This window comes from Mustela nivalis (genome assembly GCF_964662115.1).
Source record: "Mustela nivalis genome assembly, chromosome: 7".
NCBI lineage: Eukaryota > Metazoa > Chordata > Mammalia > Carnivora > Mustelidae > Mustela > Mustela nivalis.
Window position 1 is genome coordinate 10,724,945 of NC_139026.1, and position 20,787 is coordinate 10,745,731.

Genomic DNA, 20,787 nt, shown 5'->3' on the forward strand with positions numbered 1-20,787 from the left:
GCCACCACCTTGAACACAGCCCCATGCCAGAACCCACCCAGCTCAGCCGCGACCTGACTCCAGATTCACAGAACGTGGAGATAATACCTGTTGTTGGAAGCCCCTACATTTCAGGGGCTTTGGGGGGCGTGTTTTGTTACACAGCGATAGATCACCAATACATGCTTTAAGAAACTTACCTGCATTACTTTGTCACCACAACTTGAAGAGACAGATAATCCTATCCCCTATTCCTACCCTGTTCTCCCCATTCTTATGCTGAGAACAATTACACAGCAGGTCGGTGGTGAGATGCTTTGAAAATCCACTTCCTTCCTGCCCTCCTCTAAATATTAAATCATTGGAGTGCCTGGGTGGCTCAGTGGGGTAAGCCCCTGCATTCAGCTCAGGTCATGATCCCAGGGTCCTGGGATCGAGCTCCACATCGGGCTCTCTGCTCCACGGGGAGCTTGCTTCCCCCTCCCCTCTCTGCCTGCCTCTCTGCCTACTTGTGATCTCTGTCTGTCAAATGAATAAATAAAATCTTTTTTAAATAAATAAATAAATGGTAAATCATTAATGCAGCCACATCACCTGTGGGTTTCCTTCTTGTGAACACTGGGGAACAAGAAATTAAGGGACACAACTCTCAAATCTAAGAAACAGGAAGTCAAGTGTGCATGGCCCCACCGGGTGGCAGGGCAATGTTGAACTGCTGATTGCACAGAAACCTACCCTCAAAAGGAGTATTCATCATTCCACCAGCCAGACATCCGTGCAACCCAGGTGGGGGCAGGATGACTCAGATGGGACGAGGAAAGCTCTGGAATCTGGAGCATCCGCCTCCCCCAGGCTCCAGCCTCAGTTAGGATCCTCGGTTCTCCGACCAATTACACCATGAGCCCCGAAAGCTAAATTGGATTCTTCCCTGGAAAAGAAACCTGTAGGCCGCATCATTTCCCTGCAGATGCTAATTTTTTTTAATACAGTAAAAGTGCTGACTGGGGAGAAGATTTTGTCAGACTGCAGGATTTGAAGAAGCATTTAATTCAATCTGGCATCCAGACAGAATATAAATCTGCCACCAAGGGAAGCTGACGGGCAAATGGATGAGAGGCTTTCGCCCAAGTATTTGATCCAAGTACATCACACGACTAATCCATCAACCCTGAAATAAAAAACAACAGCTGTATTTAAGCAGGGAAGAAAAGACCAGCAGAATATCCTGTCTCACTCCTTTCTCAATTCTGCATACTGATTTGCCAGCTCTTCTGGAAAGAGCCCCGAGTTTCGTGCTCATTGCAAAATGTTTCAAAAGTCTGCCGCCTGTTTTTTTTCCCCCCATTCTCTTGGAGATATTACCATCTCAGACCAGTCTCTCGAGTCATTCCAAATCATTATAAATTAGTTAGGTGCAGAAAAGTCTCACCCCCAGAAAAAAAAGATGATGCTATCTAGCTAGAAATGTTCACCATGTGTTATAACCCGTCATTGTAATTTGGAAATACAGCAAGTATGAAAGTGTATGAGATAAGGCCCCTTCACACCAGCTGTTTCAGTTTCAGATCAGTCAATCAGGAAAAGGGGATGAATCCAGAAGCCTGTGCCATGAAGCACCATAGTACATTAAAGATGGCCGCAAAGGTTATGACAATTTCTATCAACATGTGAGGTGTGTGTCCCCTCCCCTTGACTTAGGGTGGCTTCTGGAACTGTTTTGACCAAAATAACATGGTAGCAATGATGCCACACCGATTTCTGGGTACAGGCCCAAGAGGACAGGCAACTTCACTGCTTCTTGGGAACACAGCCACCCCATGGAGAAAGGCCCGTATAGACAGGAAGTGAGGCGCATGACCAGCTAATAGCCTGAACGAACTTGCAGCCATGTGGGTGTGCCGTCTTGGAAAGAGATCCTCCAGTCCCAGCTGAGCTCCCCATGCAGAGCAGAGATGAGCTATCCCCACCAAATTTCACATCTGCGCGGAAGATGATTCTTGTCGTAAGCCACTACGTGTTGGGATGGCTTGTGACACACCAACAGGTAACAGGGACAGACACCACGGAGAGTTATAAGGTGGCTTCCATGAAGGTTCCCGTGTAAAAGCAGGTATATCATCTGTATTAGCAGTTGTTTCTTGGTTTTGGTGGGTTTTGGGGGGGGGGAGCAGAGGGAGAGGTAGAATCTGGTTTTTTTTTTCTTATTTATTTGACAGAGAGAGAGAGAGATCACAAGTAGGCAGAGAGGCAGGCAGAGAGAGAGGGGGAAGCAGGCTCCCCGCTGAGCAGAGAGCCTGATGTGGGGCTCGATCCCAGGACCCTGAGATCATGACCTGAGCCGAAGGCAGCGGCCTAACCCACTGAGCCACCCAGGCGCTCCGGAGAGGTAGAATCTTAAGCAGGCTCCACACCCAGCACAGAGATCATGACCTGAGCCAAAATCAAGAGTCAGACACTTAACCTACTGAGCCACCCAGGGGTAATTAACAATTAACAATTGTTAATGAGTGATTACAAAGATAATTGCAAAGCACACTCATTGAAAAACTCTTAGTAAAATATAGCTATGGTTTTGCACCATCTAGAGTATATACACTGAGGGATCAATTTAAAAGACAAGAGTGGGTCGGCTCCTTGGCTCAGTTGGAAGAGCATACGACTCTTGATCTTGGGGTTGAGTTTGAGCCCCACGTTGGATGTAAAGAGTACTTAAATAAGTAAATACTTTCTAAGAAATTATTTAAAGAAAAGTGAAAGAAAGAGAAGCACGAGCAAGTTAAAGGAAAGAAGACTTTTATACACTCAATACTTGTTCCATGGTTGCCTGAAATTAACTTGTGGAAACAAGGAGTCTGAAGTCTGTCTTTGCCTCCAGAAAACCCCAAGTAGCCTGCTAACCCTTGTACATGTGGGCGAGTCAACAAGACAAACCAGTATTTCACTGCACTCAGACACTGCACTTGAAAGGGATTTTTCACCTAAACTGGGCCAACACAAATTTTTGATCAAAGGAAACTCCTCCAGCATCAAAGTCATCCCAACTTTGTTGTGCATGAATTAATCAAAGAAGCCTATGGAAGGATTATTGGACTTGAAGCAAAGGGTCCTTAGTACAAGCATGTTTGTGATCCGCAGGCCTTCCCCTGGAGAACCCACTGAGTGTCCACCCAACTCCATGGGACCACCCACCACGGGGCAGACACAGAATGCAGACTGGCTAATCAGAGAATGAACCACAGGTGGACACGTGACCCAAACAGAGCCAATCACAGCCTTATCTGAGACTCCACATAAGGACACTGGGAGGGAAGGGGACTTCCTATTCTCAGACTGTAAACTCAAAGCTGGACTTCTTGTGGCTGGTAGCGGCCATCTTCCCCACCACATAGGGAATGAAACCAGCACGCAGAGGAAAGCAAAGCCAGCGGTGGAAAGCCCACGGAGCTCTGCAACATTATGGAGTGATGATCCCCCTGTGTCTAAGCCAGCTGCATCCTGAACGTGCCAGTTCCATGAGCTAACAAGTCCCTCTTCCTGAGCGGGTTTGAGTTGGTTCCCAAAGGAGTCACCAAAGGGGCTTGGGCTTGTCATGAGAAGAATTCAAAGACAGACAGGCAGCACAGGGGACCAGCAGCACCAGCAGGAAAGTTCGTTACAATGCTCCTGACGTCACAGAGGAGGGTATTTTGTTGGAAAAATATGGACATTGATGTCCGTGAATCAAGAAGGGATTCAAAAGAGCTGGATTCTGAATATGTGAAACTTAGCAATTTCTTATTTTTTTTAAGGTTTTTGTTTATTGGGGTGCCTGAGTGGCTCAGTGGGTTAAAGCCTCTGCCTTCGGCTCTGGTCATGATCCCAGGGTCCTGGGATGGAGCCCCACATCGGGCTCTCTGCTCAGCCTCCTTCCTCCTCTTTCTCTCTTTGCCTGCTTGTGATCTCTGTCAAATACATAAATAAAATCTTAAAAAAGAAGAAGAAAGAAAAAAATGTAAGTTTAAAAAAAAATAAAATAAAGATTTTTATTTATTTATTCATGAGAGAGAGAGGGGCAGAGGCAGAAGCAAGCTCCCCGCGGAGCAGGGAGCCGGATGAGGGACTCAATCCCAGGACCCTGGGATTATGACCTGAGCTGAAGGCAGACACTTAACTGCCTGAGCCACCCAGGAGCCCTAGGTTAGAAATTTCTTATTAGGGATGCCTGGGTGGCTCATTCAGTTAAGCCTCTGCCTTTGGCTCAGATCATGGTCCCAGGGTCCTGGGATCAAGTCCCAGGTTGGGCTCTTTGCTCAGCGGGGAGCCTGCTTTTCCCTATTCGTCTGTCTGCCACTCCCCCTGCTTACTGTACTTGCTCTCTCGCTCTCTCTGACAAAACAAGTGAATAATGTCTTTAAAATTAAAAAAAATTTTTAAAGAAATTTCTTATTAAATATACTAGTATTTTCTTTTTTATATATGCACAAGACACATATTAAATTTTTTTAAATCAAAAAGAGGGACATCTGGCTGGATTAGTCAGTAAAGCATGTGACTCTTGATCTCAGGGTTATAAGTCTGAGCCCCATTTTGGATGTATAGATTACTTAAAAATAAAACCTAGAAACTCAGTCATTCAGGGGCACCTGGGTGGTGCAGTCAGTTATGCCTCCGACTCTTGGGTTTCAGCTCAGGTTACGATCTCGGGGTCATAAGATCAAACCCCATATGGGGCGCTGTGCTCAGCACAGAGTCCGCTTAAAACTCTTTCCCTTTGTCCCTCCCCCACCTCTGTCTTTCTAAAATAAATAAAATACATCTTTTAAAAAAATTCAGCCAGTCAATCAAAAAGAACTCTTTCAATAAACATAAAATAAGAATTCTAGGGGCGCCTGGGTGGCTCAGCGGGCTAAAGCCTCTGCCTTCGGCTTGGGTCATGATCCCAGAGTCCTGGGATCAAGCCCCGAGTCGGGCTCTCTGCTCGGCAGGGAGCCTGCTTCCTCCTCTTTCTTTGCCTGCTTCCCTGTCTACTTGTGATTTCTGTCTGTCAAATAAATAAGTAAAATCTTAAAAAAAAAATCTAAGTGACAAGAAACATTGTGTCATAGTGTTATAACGGACAGTTTTATTATTCCGGGTTCAAGCAGAGAAACAGAAGCCACGCAACACATTTCAAGCGAGGAAAACTAGTAAAATCTGCTATACACACACCAAGGACCGAAGAGGCAAAGGGAATGCAGAGATAACCTGGGGGTAATATGTGCAAAACCAACACCAGCCCCACCGTGGGCCATGCTACCTGTTGGGAGTCACTGGGACCCAGACCTCTGAGAAGGAGGCACTGCTTGCCATCGTGCTGGTGCCCCCCAGAGGAGGAGGATGAATCTGGGGCTGAGGTCCCAAAGAAAGCCAGGGCTGGAGCCCATGGCTGCTGCCTGGTGAGGAGGAGCCAGAGCTCCGGGCAGTGGTAAGAATGGGAAGCAAGGGGCGCCTGGGTGTGTCAGGTGAGCACCTGACTCTTGATTTCCGCTCAGGTCATGATCTCCAGGTGGGGAGATTGAGCCCCACATCGGGCTCCCCGCTCAGCAAGGAGTCTTCTTCCCTTGCCCTCTCCCCCTACCCCTCCCTCTGCTCATGGGCACTGTCTCTCTAACATAAATAAATCTTTAAAAAAAGAAAGAAAAGAATGGGAAGCAAATAGGTAGGAATAATCCCTTCTCCCTCCTCCTGCCTTCTTGTCTCCCTCAAATAACCCTTGGTGGCAGAAGCTGGCCAGCAGGCAAAGGCGCCAGGGCATTCCCAGGTTTCTAGCCCTGTCATCATGAAACACAGTGTGGAAGAGAGGATCTGGAGCTGAGAAGCAGGCTGAGTAACAGGCACAGCAGTGTTTCTATTTCTTAGTGACACATGAAATAATTGCGCAATTTACATTCAATGGCCTCTTAGGTTCTACGAAGTAAGATAGCTCAGCTAGTAACGTGGAAGCTACTGCAAGGCCCCAAATCCTAGTGATGTAAAAGAAATGTTTAGTCCTCCCCAAGTAACAGGGGGCATGAGCAGTGCAGAGTGGGTATGTGGTTCCACGGGGTCAGGGACTCAAACGCCTACTTTTTTTCTCTGCCATTTTCAACATCTGACTTAAAGCCTGGGACCAAAGGAGTTACTCCAGTTCTGGCCAACACAGCCATAGTCAATTACAGAGAAAGGGATGGCACGCCCCATCCTTTTAAAGCAGATACTACCCATGGGCCAAATCTGGCCTTCTGCCTATCTGTTTGAATAAAGTTTTATTGAGACACAGACATGCCTATTTATCTATGCATTGTCTCTTTCTGCTTTTGCACTTACAGCAGAGCTGAATAGTTCCAATAGAGGCCTTAGGGCCTGCAAAGCCTAATGTATTTATCATCTGGACCTTTAAAAAAAGAGTTTGCTGACCCTGACTTTAAAGGAATAGCCTGGAGGTTGAACAAGTGACTTCCATTCCCACAGCCTGGTTACACGGCCAGAGGAAACCATGAGAGAGACTGGAATATGCATCTTTAGCTGAAAAGCCTAGGCTCAACATAAAATTCTGTTACTCTGGAAGTCAACAGCCCTTCCATAAATTCTGCCTCTGGCTTTCCTCTCTCCTGACCTCCCCATCATCTGAGCCACTAAGTGCTCTGAACCGCTCATTTGCTGATACGAGGTGCACTTTATTTTACTGTTTTCTATAAGTTCCCAGCATTTTAAACTAATTATAATACCAACTACCTACCCAGTAGCCGTTCCCTCAAACTACCTATCCAATAGCCATTCCTTCACTCCTTCCTTGCTAGCAGTTTCCTGATTTTGTTCAGAGCGTGTGTGGCTGGAGGAGCTCCGGAAAAGTGGGTGTGGCTCCACAGAATGAACCCTGCAATTGGTCAAATCCCTTGGCCGCTTATCCGTTTAGAAGTGACCATGTCCCCTAGTACTGGTCATGGAGAAGGAAGGAGGATTTCAGGGGAAGATTGTCCTGCCTGATTTTTTTTTTTTTTTTAAGATTGATTGATTGAGGGGCGCCTGGGTGGCTCAGTGGGTTAAGCCGCTGCCTTCGCCTCAGGTCATGATCTCAGGGTCCTAGGATCGAGTCCCGTATCGGGCTCTCTGCTCAGCAGGGAGCCTGCTTCCTTCTCTCTCTCTCTCTGCCTGCCTCTCAGTGTACTTGTAATTTCTCTCTGTCAAATAAATAAATAAAATCTTTAAAAAAAAAAAAAAGATTGATTGATTCATTTGAGAGAGTGAGCATGCGCGCGCGCACACACACGCACACACACACACACACACACTCATGAGTTGGGGGAGGGGCTGAGGGCGAGCATCTTCAAGCCCACTCCCTGCTGAGCACAGAGCCGGACACAGGGCTCAATCCCACAACCCAGGAGATCATGACCTGAGCTGAAACCAAGGCACCCCTCCAACAGCTGTTTTTATAGTACGGTTATCCTGGTTCCCAAAAAGATAAAATATATATCTTTTTACTCTTGGTGAGTGTCTCAGACTGCCATAACAAAATACCTCAGACCGAGTGGCTTAAACAACAGATATTTAGATATCTAGGTCTCATTGTTATGGAGCCTGAGAAGTCCAAGGTCAAGGGCCTGGCAGGTTCAGTTCCTAGGGAGAGCTCTCTTTCTGGCTTGCAGATAGAAACCTTCTCGCTACCTTCTCATAACCTCATTTGACAGATAAAGAGTGAGAATGCTCTGGTCTCTCTTCCTCTTCTTGTAAGGACACTGGTCTGATCATGGGGACCCCACCCTTATGACTTCATCTAAATTTAATTATCTCCCAAAGGGCCCCCCCACCAAATACCATCACACTGGGGATTAGAGCTTTGACATATGAATTTGGGGAGGACACTAACATTCAACCCATAACAGTGGGCTCTCGGTCTTACACATACATCAGTGAATCTCTATGGTGGATGACAGCCAGTGGACCAAGCCCGGGACCCTAAAATAGAAGCAGAGTGACCTCCTCAGAAGCCAGTCACTGATTTCTTTGAGGATAATCTGTCACCTTTACAGAGAGGTAACTTTCTCCTTGGGGTCCCTTAACTCCTTAACTCACCCAGAGTAGCTGTTTCTAACTATCTTTTTTTTTTTTTTTTAGATTTTATTTATTTGTTTGAGAGTGGGAGAGAGAGAGCATGAACATGGGGAGGAGCTGAGGAAGAGGGAGAGAGAGGTAGGTGCTTACCTGAGCCACACATGTGTCCTTAGAGAACTATATATATATTTGTTGGTTTTATTTATTTATTGACAGACAGAGATCACAAGTAGGCAGAGAGGCAAGCGGGGGGTGCTGAGCAGAGAGCCGGATGCGGGGCTCAATCCCAGGACCCTGAGATCACAACCTGAGCTGAAGGCAGAGGCTCAACCTACTGAGCCACCCAGGTGCCCTGAGAACTGTATTTCTAAACATAAACACAGTTCACACTTATTCCAAGAAAGAGTAACTTTGTGCTCCAGGAGTTGGGAGTTTTGGAAAACAGAAAACAGAGGTGATATAGATCATGTGTAAGCAAACAGAAAGTGAAAATAAGGGACATGAAACCTTACCTGACCCCAGCTTCTGCTCCTTGAGGCACTCAGCTGAATAATTACTGTCTCGCAGAACAACTGAGTGCATCCTCCATGTCAGTTTTCGGGCTACTCAGTAAATATGGAAAAACTATGTTCATAGGGACGCCTGGGTGGCCCAGTCAGTTAAGCATCTGCTTTTGACTCGGGGCATGATCCCAGGGTCCTGGGATCTTCTCCCACTGTCCCTCCCCCTGCTCGTGCCCTCTCTCTCTCCCCACCCCTATTTCTCAAATAAATAAAATCTTAAAAAAGCAAAATTACCTGAAGGGGGCGTCTGGGCTGGCCTGTGACTCTTGATCTCAGGGTCATGAGTTTGAGCCTCACATTGGGCACAGAGTTTATTTAAAAGAAAAAATAAAAACGATAATTACCTGAAGACACTGGAGAGCAACCCAGGTAGGTAGAACTAGGAGAGAGTTGACACACTGAAGAAAGAAATAGCATTGCGTGAGTTATCCATTTTGTAAAGTTCTTCACTGAAGGCCAGACTCCAGCTGGCACCACACAGCTCAGCTAAAATTCCAACAGAAGCCCACAGTCTTGCTGGCTCAAGGAACCAGAGGAAAGAGTTAAAGGATACCAGAGAAGTAGGAAGTAAGGTTGGGGAAAATCCTCAAAAGAGAGCCACAGGGGCACCTGTGACTCAGAAGAGTGTGCAGCTCTTGATCTCAGGGTTGTGAGTTTAAGTCCCACACTGCATATATAGAGACTACTTAAATAAAATCTTGGGGCGCCTGGGTGGCTCAGTGGGTTAAAGCCTCTGCCTTCGGCTCAGGTCATGATCCCAGGATCCTGGGATCGAGCCCTGCATTGGGCTCTCTGCTCAGCCTGCTTCCTCCTCTCTCTGACTGCCTCTCTGCCTATTTGTGATCTTTCTCTGTCAAATAAATAAATAAAATCTTTTTTAAAAAATCTTAGAGAGAGTGTCAGAGAGATGGGGCCCAAGTTCTGCATATAAACTCTGTACAAATCTCTGGCTGATCCCTGAACTACCCATGTGAGGGGTGAATTATAAGCAGCTCCGCCAAGGCAAAAAAAAAAATGAACAGGATTCGGTCCTGCTCACCACAAAGGAGACAGAGCTTGGAGTTCAAATTGAGCCAAGTTAGCTGTCCACTAAAACAAAGCAAAAAAGAATCAACATTCTTTGGAGAAATATACAGAATTCAGAGTATCTGCAATGAATATATCAATCGCAATGTGATACAATCCAGAATTATTAGAAATATAAAGAAATAGGACCCATACTGAAGAGGAAAGCAACTAATGAAGAATGATTTGGAGTTGACCCAGGTGCTGGATATATCAGACAAAGATTTTGAAGCAGTTATTATAAATATCTTCAAGGACATAAAAAAATGTTCACAATAAGTAAATAAATAGAAAATTTCAATAGAGAAATAAAAACTATTTAAAAAAATGGAAATTCTAGAACTGAAAAAATATAATACTGGAAATCAAAAGCTCAGTTGACAGTTTTTTTAAGATTTTATTTACTTATTTGAGGGAGAAAGACAAAATGAGAGAGAGAGAGAAACAGCATGGGGGGGGGGGGGAGTTGGAAGGAGCTGCAGACTCCCCACTGAGCATGGAGCCCGATGTGGGACTCAATCCTGGGACTCCAGGATCATGACCTGAGCTGAAGGCAGCCACCCAACCAACTGAGCCACCCAGAGACCCCCAAAGCTTACTTGACAGTTTTAACAGCATATTGGAGATTACAGAAGATTATCAATGAATGTAAAGATAGATCAATAGAAAAAATCCAATCTAGGGCACCTAGCTGAAAAAGCATGTGACTCTTCAACTCTGGGTCACGAGTTCAAGCCCCATGTTGGGTGTAGAACTTTCTTAAATAAATAAATATTTTTTAAAAGGAAAAGAAATTAAATAACCAAATCTGAAGAACACAGTAAAAGAATCAGAAAATCAAGAATATAAGTAATTACAGGACAATACAAAAAGCTCTAATATATGTATAATTGCAGAGAAAAGAGAAAGTGGAATAAAAACAATTTTTTTTAAGATTTAATTTATTCATTTGAGAGAGAGACAGAGAGAGCACAAGCAGGGGGAGAGGCAGAGAGAGAGGGAGAAGCAGAATCCCCACTGAGCTGAGGATCCAACATGGGGCTTGATCCCAAGAACTGAAGATCATGACCTGAGCTGAAGGCAGTCACTCAACCATTTGAGCCACCAAGGCACTGCTAAAAAACAATTTTTTAAATTAATAATGTCCTGAATTTCCCCAAATTTGGTGAAATGACTAAATTTAGATTCTGGAATCTCAGTGAACCCAAGCAAGATAAACACAAAGAGAAGATTACAGCATATCACAGAATGCTGAAAACCAAAGATAAGCAAAAGATCTTAAAAGCAACTAGAAAAAAAACAACACATTATACACATGGAATGAATAACTGCTGACATCTCACTAGAAACTATGGAAGCCATGGGCGCCTGGGTGGCTCAGTGGGCTAAAGCCTCTGTCTTCAGCTCAGGTCATGATCCGAATCGGGCTCTCTGCTCAGCAGGAAACCTGCTTCCCCCTCTCTCTCTGCCTGCCTCTCTGCCTACTTGTGATCTCTGTCTAATAAATAAATAAATAAAATCTTTAAAAAAAATAAAAAAAGAAGAAGAAAGAAACTATGGAAGCCAGAAGACAGTTAAAGGGCATTTTTTAAATGCTAAAGAAGGGGCGCCTGGGTGGCTCAGTGGGTTAAGCCGCTGCCTTTGGCTCAGGTCATGATCTCAGGGTCCTGGGGATCGAGCCCCGCATCAGGCTCTCTGCTCAGCAGGGAGCCTGCTTCCCTCTCTCTCTCTGCCTGCCTCTCCATCTACTTGTGATTTCTCTCTGTCAAATAAATAAATAAAATCTTTAAAAAAATGCTAAAGAAAAGGAAGAAAGTACATCAACCAGAATTCCATGGCTTATGAAAATATTCTCTAAGAATTAAGACAAAGACATTTTTAGATAAACTAAAATGAAGAGAAACAATCTCCAGCAGGCCTGAACTGTAAGAAATGCTAAAGTAAATTCTTTGGGTTGAAAGGAAATTATATCAGATGAAAACCTGGATCTCTTTAAGAGGAATTGAAGAGCCCTGGAAAGGACAAATGTAGACGTAAATATTGGGGGCGCCTGGCTGGTTCAGTCAGTAGAGCATGGGACTCTTGATCTCGCAGTTGTGAGTTCAAGGCCCATGCTGGGCATAGAGATTACTTAAAATTAAATCTAAAAACAAATAAGTAAATATCAAAGATTGTATTTTATCTTAATTTCATTCTTATATACCAATTTAAAGCAAAAATATCAACATTCCAATCTAGGATTCTTAGCCTAGAGATATAGTACATATGACAACATAGCATAGGGATGAGAAGAGGTGGTAAACGGACCTATCCGGTTTCAAGATTCTTACATTATTTTGTGGGCACAGTATTAACTCTAAGTGACAAGATGTCAGTCTTTTGGTAGCTGAGTAATGTAACAGTGTATCTATGTACAACCTCTTCATTATCCAGACTTCAAAATGTTCTGCTTTTGCATCCAGCTGTTTATATCACTTTGTGGTATCTTCCTGAAGCAGAGCACCTCCCCTCCATGGTATCGTCAGCAATACCCAATTCAAATCTCCATCCTCCTGCCTTCCCAATGGAGGTCATGTTTCTACTTGTAGCCTTGCAGCAATTACATGATCACACCTTTGATTGATTTCTTGAGTGTTCAGAATGATTCGATAAGTATAAATTTGTATTTGAGGGAGGAGAACAATGTAATTCTTCCCTCCAGAATTTTCTGATTGGATGCTCAACATGAAGACTATGAACCCAGTGACAGGATGGATTTTGTTGTCCCCCCTTCTATGAGAACTGAATGCCACTATAATATTGACAAGCAGGTACTTACTGGTGACACCACTTCATCCACTCCAGGTTGACGTTTGTTGTGGGAAGATGTCCTACACATAATGTCTACCATTTTCTTCACTTATTTTTTTAATTTTATTTATTTATCAGAGAGAGAGGGGTGAAGAGAGCGAGCACAGGCAGACAGAATGGCAGGCAGAGGCAGAGGGAGAATCAGACTCCCTGCTGAGCAAGGAGCCCGATGTGGGACTCGATCCCAGGACGCTGGGATCATGACCTGAGCCAAAGGCAGCTGCTTAACCAACTGAGCCACCCAGGCGTCCCTCTCCACTTATTCTTTAAGCTTCGATGGACAAGCTGAGAGTAGCATTTTCGATGGCCATGTGGTCTGACTTAAGTCTAGCTGTGACCTTTCATGGTGTCTAATGCTCTATCTCTTCATTAATATCCATATCAGTGTTCTAACTAATGGTGCCTCTGTGTGGCAGATTAGCCTTTGTAGTGTTTGAATCTTTCAGCCTCACTATGCCCATCAGTCTAAATACAACTCAAATAATAATTTTTCTTCTTAAAGGATCTTTTACCTCTTTTCCTTTTAAAACATGGTTTCCAGGTGATGCTATCAGTCAGGGGTGTCACTGAGAAAGCCACCAGTAATTGGCCAGCTGACCTGCCTGATGATTGGTCACAGTATGAGGCCAATCTGAGAAATCCCTGGTGATTGGCCAGTGCACACTGGTGACAACACATGGTGGTGACATCACATGAAGAAGGCATTCTAATGTCCCAGGGCAGTTATAAAAGCTTGGCAACAGCCCAGGCTGCAGTGAGGAGAGAGATGGCGGTTCGCTCACAGCTCTTCCTGCTCTTCCTCGACTTCTATGTCCTGTTTCCTGCCCCTGCCCATGGCAAGCCCCCTGCCCACTCCTCCTGCCCCGGGCCTCTCTCCAATACACTACACACCACCTTCATGTTAGCACCTACGTTTGTGCCCCTCTGTGGTCCGGAGAGTCTCCGAACTCGTACACGGCGACTTGCTGACCCATTGCACACTTGGAGGCTGGCCCAGGTCCTCAGGGAGACATTCTCATTTGGCACGTGGGACTGGGACACTCTCTACCAGAGTTCCATGGATTCTCAGCCAGCTGGGCCCCACACCTCTGGCATCACAGGCGTGTTCATTACAGGAAAGCTGGGTCCATGTCCTGAGGGAACACTGGCCACACTACTACCATGGAGCCCTCCAACCTGGCCCAGCACAGGGCAAATGAATGCTCTGAACATAGAGACGACCCAGATGTGCACAGTGTGGGGAATGTCTGGAGACACCAGGCAGAGAGGGAATTTTACGATACAAGTAGGTACTGGGAAAAGGAATCACCACATCTCTGTATGCAGTGTTAGTCATTGCAACAGTGGCCCTCCATCCATGGACTGTCTGGAACAGCTCAGCAGTGGACAAAATAATTCCCCAGAAACCTGGCTAACCCGGAGCCCACAGACCATCAATCCTAAAACACAGCCTAAGAAAGAGAAATTCAGGCCTGAGAACAGAGCACGTGCCAAGAACCCAGAGACTGGGAGACTTCTGATCCCATTTGACAATGGGCCGATGTGTCACACAGACACTTGGTGGACAAGGAGCCTCCATACCTCAAGTTGGCCAGCCCAAGGTAGCACAAGGCAAGTAAGCCCCGAGAACAGGTTTGCCAAGTGCCATGAAACCATGATTCCTGCATCCAAGCATTGTGTCGAGAAAGTGCTTCAACTCAACAGAAGCATGACCATTGGCCTTTGCACTGAGTGTACAAAAACTCAGCTCTCCCCTAGGCCAAGCAGGCACCTAGACATCACACTCACCAGGTGCTCTTGGACCAGGAGACCAACAACTAAGGTGTCTGATAAGCTAAGTAGGCACCTTGACAGCGGGTTCCCCATGTATGCTTGGCCCTGGACACCAACAACTCAGCTCTTTGCTTGGTCAAGCAGGCACCATGACCGTGCACTCACTATGTGCCCATTGACCTGGAGAGCCACAGCTCAGCAGTCTGATAGGCTGAAGAGGCACCTTGACACTGGGCTCAACATGTGTTCTTGGTCCTTGAGACCAACAAATCAGCTCTTTGTGTGGCCAAAGAGGCAATTTGACAGGAGGCTCACCATGTGCCCATGGACCTGGAGACCAACAAGTGAGCTGTCTGGTAAGTTCAGCAGGCACCTTGAGAGTGGGCTCACCATGGGCCCTTGGATACTGAGCCCAAGAAAGGAGCTCTTGGCTAGGCCAAGCAGACAACTGGACTTGAGACTCACCATGTGCCCTTGGACCTGGCAACCAACAATGCACCTCCATGATAAGCCAAGTAGGCTACTTAACAGCTGGCTCACCATGGGCCCATGGACCTGGAAACCACATCATCAGGTCTCTACTAGGCCAAGCATGCACCTGGACAGCTGGCTCACTATGTGCCCGTGGACATGGAGACCAACAAAGGAGCTCTGGGCCAAGCCAAGCAGACCTCTAGACATGTGGCTTACCATGTGCCCTAGATCCCTGAGACCAACAACTCAGCTCTTTGCCTGGTGCCCGTCGACCTGGAGACCAAAAATCCACCTCCGTGACCAGCCAAGGAGGCAGCTTCACAGCTGGCTCACCATGAGCCCATGGACTGGAAGTCCAGCAACTCAGCTCTTGGCTTGGCCAAGTGGCCACCTTCACAACAGGCTTCCCGTGTGTCCTTGGACCAGGAGAACAACAACAGCGCTGTCTAATGGGGTAAGCAGGCATTTTGACCATCAGTATGCCTGGTGCCCGTCGACCTGGAGACCAACAATCCCCCTCTGTGACCAGCCAAGGAGGCAGCTTCACAGCTGGCTCACCAGGGGCCCGTGGACTGGGAGTCCAGCAACTCAGCTCTTGGCTTGGCCAAGTGGCCACCTTCACAACAGGCTTCCCGTGTGTCCTTGGACCAGGAGAACAACAACAGCGCTGTCTAATGGGGTAAGCAGGCATTTTGACCATCAGTATGCCTGGTGCCCGTCGACCTGGAGACCAACAATCCCCCTCTGTGACCAGCCAAGGAGGCAGCTTCACAGCTGGCTCACCAGGGACCCGTGGACTGGGAGTCCAGCAACTCAGCTCTTGGCTTGGCCAAGTGGCCACCTTCACAACAGGCTTCCCGTGTGTCCTTGGACCAGGAGAACAACAGCAGCGCTGTCTAATGCGGTAAGCAGGCAATTTGACCATCAGTATGCCTGGTGCCCGTCGACCTGGAGACCAACAATCCCCCTCTGTGACCAGCCAAGGAGGCAGCTTCACAGCTGGCTCACCAGGGGCCCGTGGACTGGGAGTCCAGCAACTCAGCTCTTGGCTTGGCCAAGTGGCCACCTTCACAACAGGCTTCCCGTGTGTCCTTGGACCAGGAGAACAACAACAGCGCTGTCTAATGGGGTAAGCAGGCATTTTGACCATCAGTATGCCTGGTGCCCGTCGACCTGGAGACCAACAATCCCCCTCTGTGACCAGCCAAGGAGGCAGCTTCACAGCTGGCTCACCAGGGGCCCGTGGACTGGGAGTCCAGCAACTCAACTCTTGGCTTGGCCAAGTGGCCACCTTCACAACAGGCTTCCAGTGTGTCCTTGGATCAGGAGAACAACAACAGCGCTGTCTAATGGGGTAAGCAGGCATTTTGACCATCAGTATGCCTGGTGCCCGTCGACTTGGAGACCAACAATCCCCCTCTGTGACCAGCCAAGGAGGCAGCTTCACAGCTGGCTCACCAGGGACCCGTGGACTGGGAGTCCAGCAACTCAGCTTTTGGCTTGGCCAAGTGGCCACCTTCACAACAGGCTTCCCGTGTGTCCTTGGACCAGGAGAACAACATCAGCGCTGTCTAATGGGGTAAGCAGGCATTTTGACCATCAGTATGCCTGGTGTCCATCGACTTGGAGACCAACAATCCCCCTCTGTGACCAGCCAAGGAGGCAGCTTCACAGCTGGCTCACCAGGGGCCCGTGGACTGGGAGTCCAGCAACTCAGCTCTTGGCTTGGCCAAGTGGCCACCTTCACAACAGGCTTCCCGTGTGTCCTTGGACCAGGAGAACAACATCAGCGCTGTCTAATGGGGTAAGCAGGCAATTTGACCATCAGTATGCCTGGTGCCCGTCGACCTGGAGACCAACAATCCCCCTCTGTGACCAGCCAAGGAGGCAGCTTCACAGCTGGCTCACCAGGAGCCCGTGGACATGGAAACCACAAAATCAAGTCTGTTCTAGGCCAAGCAGGCACCTGGACAGCGAGTTCAGCGTGTTTCCATGGACACAGATCCTTCCTTCTCCCCGGAAGACAGGGCGCTCAAACACTGGACTTTCCAGCTGGCGTCAGATTAGGAGACCTCCAATCCTGCTCAGCATTACACCGCTTTGTCCAATGCAGCCATGGAAACCTGGAAGCCTCCAAAACATGAGCCGTCCATCCCAGGACAGCATGGGCCTAAGAAGCCACTGGCATACCACCTTGACCCCCCAATCTATGACTGCATGCTTTTCACTTCTGCAGGGAAGGGAGCATTTAAGTCTCTTCTCACTTTCAATGTCCTTCAGCCTAAGGTCCTTGTGGCCTGCTATCTCTTCATTATTCATTTTGTGGGGAGGTCTCCTCCTGATGAGAAAACTATGCCATGCCATAGGAGGTGAAACAGGCCAGTGGTTTCAAAACTTTGTTTTCAAATTCATGGCAGGAAATGAAGAAGGGCAAAGGGAGGAAGTAGTGCAGGAGACCCAGGCACTGAACTATATGGAGTCATTGGCAGAAATCCTCCAGTTGAAGGAGCAATATTCCATCCTTGAGGGAGAGGTGCAGGCCTTAAGGCAAGAAGCCAAGCAGTACACTGAGAAGCTGGCTCAGCTCCATGAGGTGGAGAAATTCTTTATTCAAATTAAGGTCTTCCTCGACGTTTCTGCCTTACACGCAGTGCCCAAGGGTTAATCTTCATGCAGCCACCCACTATGGCATTGAAGGGGAGTTCAGAAATAGGAGTTCATCTCCCCAATTGATGGTATGTTATGAATTTCGATATTAGGCAAATAAACCTTTTAAAATAAAAAAATTTTTAAAAATTTTTTTAAATAAAAAAATTTAAAAAGCGAGACCCAAGGGCACCTGGCCGGCTCAGTCGGTACAGCATGCGACTGTTGATCGCAGAGTTGTGAGTTCAAGCCTCTCATTGTGTTTGGAGCCTACTTGAAAAAAAACTAAAAGCAACACCCAACTATATCCTGCTATAAGAGATGCCATTATACATAAAGTCCCAGATGGACTGACAATATTTTTAGATTACTTATTTATTTATTTGACAGACGAGATCACAAAAAGGCAGAGAGGCAGGCAGAGAGAGGGCGGGGGAAGCAGGCTCCCTGCTGAGCAGAGAACCCAATGTGGGGCTCCATGCCAGGACCCTGAGATCATGACCTGAGGCAGAGACTTAACCCACTGAGCCACCCAAGCACCCCTAGGCTGACAAAGGATTAAAAAACAGTGGGTTAAGCCTCTGCCTTTTTGTGATGGGTGGCTCAGTAGGTTAGGGAACTGACTCTTGGTTTTGGCTCAGGTCATGATCTCAGGGTAGTGGGATCAGGCCCCACATCAGGTTCCATACTCAGTGTGAAAGAAGAAAAGGAAAAAGCAAAGGCTCAGGAAGTGAAAGTCATTCTTACTCAATGGGACCTCATCATAATTCTTGTGACACTTTCACAAACTAAAGACATATATACTTATCAGCAGACCTAGCCCCACCACATCCCTGCAGTCAGTGGGAAGAACCCAGGACACGTAGTCAGAAGATCTGGATGTGAGCCTGCCCTCACCTCTACCTTTGTGCCTTTGGCAAGTCACATGACCTAAGACTTGATTTCCATCCATAAACAGTATCTAAGGGCCATACTGCCGGCCCCATTTTACGGATGAGGAAACCAAGGTTTACATGGGTTACGTCACATGGTGTTTAAGTGGCAGAGCCAGGATCTATTTCAGGTCCACGTGACTCCAAAGCTCACATGTTCACGGACCTGGGCCCCAGAGACCTAACTCCAGCACACTCGGGCTCGCTTTCCCAGCCTGGGTCTATGATCCACACCTCCAGGGAAAAGTCCATAACTAGACCCAATGTTGATTCTGAAGGATACCCTTTCAAAGAGATTTGTACATGTTAACTCTTATTGACAGATCACGTTAAAGGCACAGGAGAGTTGAGCTGTTAAACACACACCTGCAGACTCAAAGCCACCAGACCTGCCAGGAGATCTTACCCCAACAGCGGGCAGGATCTGGAATGATCCCTGGCACCCCGCAGCCTGCACGTGTCCGACAGCGTGGGGGTGGGGGTGGGCACATGAGGGCCCACAGCATACGCCTGCCTGCATTGACAGTCACAGCACTCCAGACCAGCCATCCCAGGAAGGCACAGTGGCCAGTCGGGTTGTTAAGGGTTATGGTGCTGCTCCAATGTCCAGACTTCACGTTCAGGAAGGGGTGAGGGGACATTGAGTGACTGCTGGAAGCACAACAGAACATGAATCACCGCAGAACACGAAACCAGCTTCTCGAACTGCAAGGTGTACCTCACAGTTCTAACATTTCTGCAAAAGCATTTTTTAAAAAACATTAAAAAATCATTAACAAAAAACACATAAAAAAATTTTTAAAACTTTTTAAGAAACCAGCAATTACCATCAAGATGTAAACTGAAAGCAGATACTCTAGGAAAAATAGCTCTCGGAAGCACTATGAGTTTAGACGTGGCCCACTACCTCAGCCTGCAGTGGTTTTTTGCTAAAGTGCCTCCCTCGGAAATCCTCGGACACCCAGTCACGGAGATGCACCTGCCTCCCACACCAGTGCCCTGCTCCGCACTGGACCTGATGGGAGCTGGCGCAACCAGCGCTGGGCCCAGCTGGCCTGGCCCCGAGGAGACTGTGGGAGCCACACTGCCACCATGTGGACACTGCTAGTAATGACCACTGCTGAGAACCACCCCTGCCTGCCGAGGCCCACCCTGCCCTGGGTTTGAGCCCCACAGTCGCTGTCAGATGGCCTAGACTGGCTGGCTGGTCCGTCAGGATTGGAGGGGCGTGGGTGGGTAGCAGCAGTCTAGAGTCAAATCAGCCCCTTGCTAGGGGCAGTAGAACACCTTTAAGCTTCTACCTCCTACTATTTAAGTAACCCTGGACAAGCTATGTAACCTCTCTGCGCCTCATGTTCCCCATCTGCGAGATGGGAACTCACAGGGCTGTAGGATGAAGCGAGTTGACACGTGCAGGGTGCTTAGCACAGTGTTGGCTGTTTAGTGACTCTTCTGTATGAAATCAACGGCTTCCAAACCCTCTGAACACGACCCACAGCAGGAAACATTCTACATCACAACCCAGGACACACACACAGACACATAACACCAACAACTGGTGCACAAAATCATCCTTGTAACATACAACGTACTCTGACATTTTCAATTCCATTTGTTTGTTTTAAAGCGGATCCTAACCCCTCTATTGATTTCACAAACCCACAGATAGCTCATATCCTGCAGTCTAAAAACCACTGCAGTACATTTCAGCAAAAGACAGCAGTATAAGCTACCCCTAGCTCAGACTGCTAGCCTGGCCTCTCTCCCCTCCTCTCACACCTGTGCCCTGAGCCTCCCTGGTGCCTGAGCCGGACCCACACCTGGGGCGCTCTGGCTGGGCAGTTGCACCACCATGGAGCTGAGGAGACCCTCTGTGGCCTACTGTGAGGGCTGCCCCAGTCCTTGAGGTAAGCAGTGGAGAGACACACGGACCCTACGAGAGCTGACAGTGTCATGAGGAGTGAGGAAGGAAGAAGCTGAGTATTTTGTAGTTTCTGCATCAGAAGCACGAGCCCCACGGCTCTGGTCTGTGGCCACTGCGCATTGTGTCCTTCGTGGCCCTTCTCAGTGTCTGGGGCATCTTTGTGACCTCCCCACACCCAAGGAAGTTTTTCCATCAAAATGAACAAGGCTCTTGGTGCCCTCTAAGCTTTCCGCACGTCCCAGCATGCCTCCCTGGCCTCCCCATCCTTCTCTTGGCATTGGGTTTTCTGGGTTTGATGCAGTCCATGAAATGTCCTTTAGTGCTCTGACGGGTTACCCTAACCCCCCTCCAGCCCACTTTAGTGAGACTTCGTCATTGGGAGGCCACCAGCCCTCTCATCTGAATTCTGTGAATTGCCACCGGGCCTACCTCTGGATGAAACCTGGACAGTATTGTGGCCCTCTTCCTGTCTTCTTCCCTTCCATCCCAGGCGCTGGCTGTTTTCTGTGAAATCGGCAGTGAACAGGTT

The 20,787-nt window shown here is 47.6% G+C and overlaps 1 long non-coding RNA gene across 1 annotated transcript; it reads right to left on the minus strand.

The window, feature by feature from the left end:
• Positions 1 to 948: 948 nt before the first annotated feature.
• LOC309869360 lies at positions 949 to 13,115 on the minus strand. The gene is made up of 3 exons (XR_014314129.1): positions 13,022 to 13,115; positions 8,939 to 8,992; positions 949 to 1,147 (listed from the first exon to the last, which is right to left on the minus strand). It is a non-coding gene; the product is annotated as an uncharacterized lncRNA (long non-coding RNA).
• Positions 13,116 to 20,787: the final 7,672 nt, after the last annotated feature.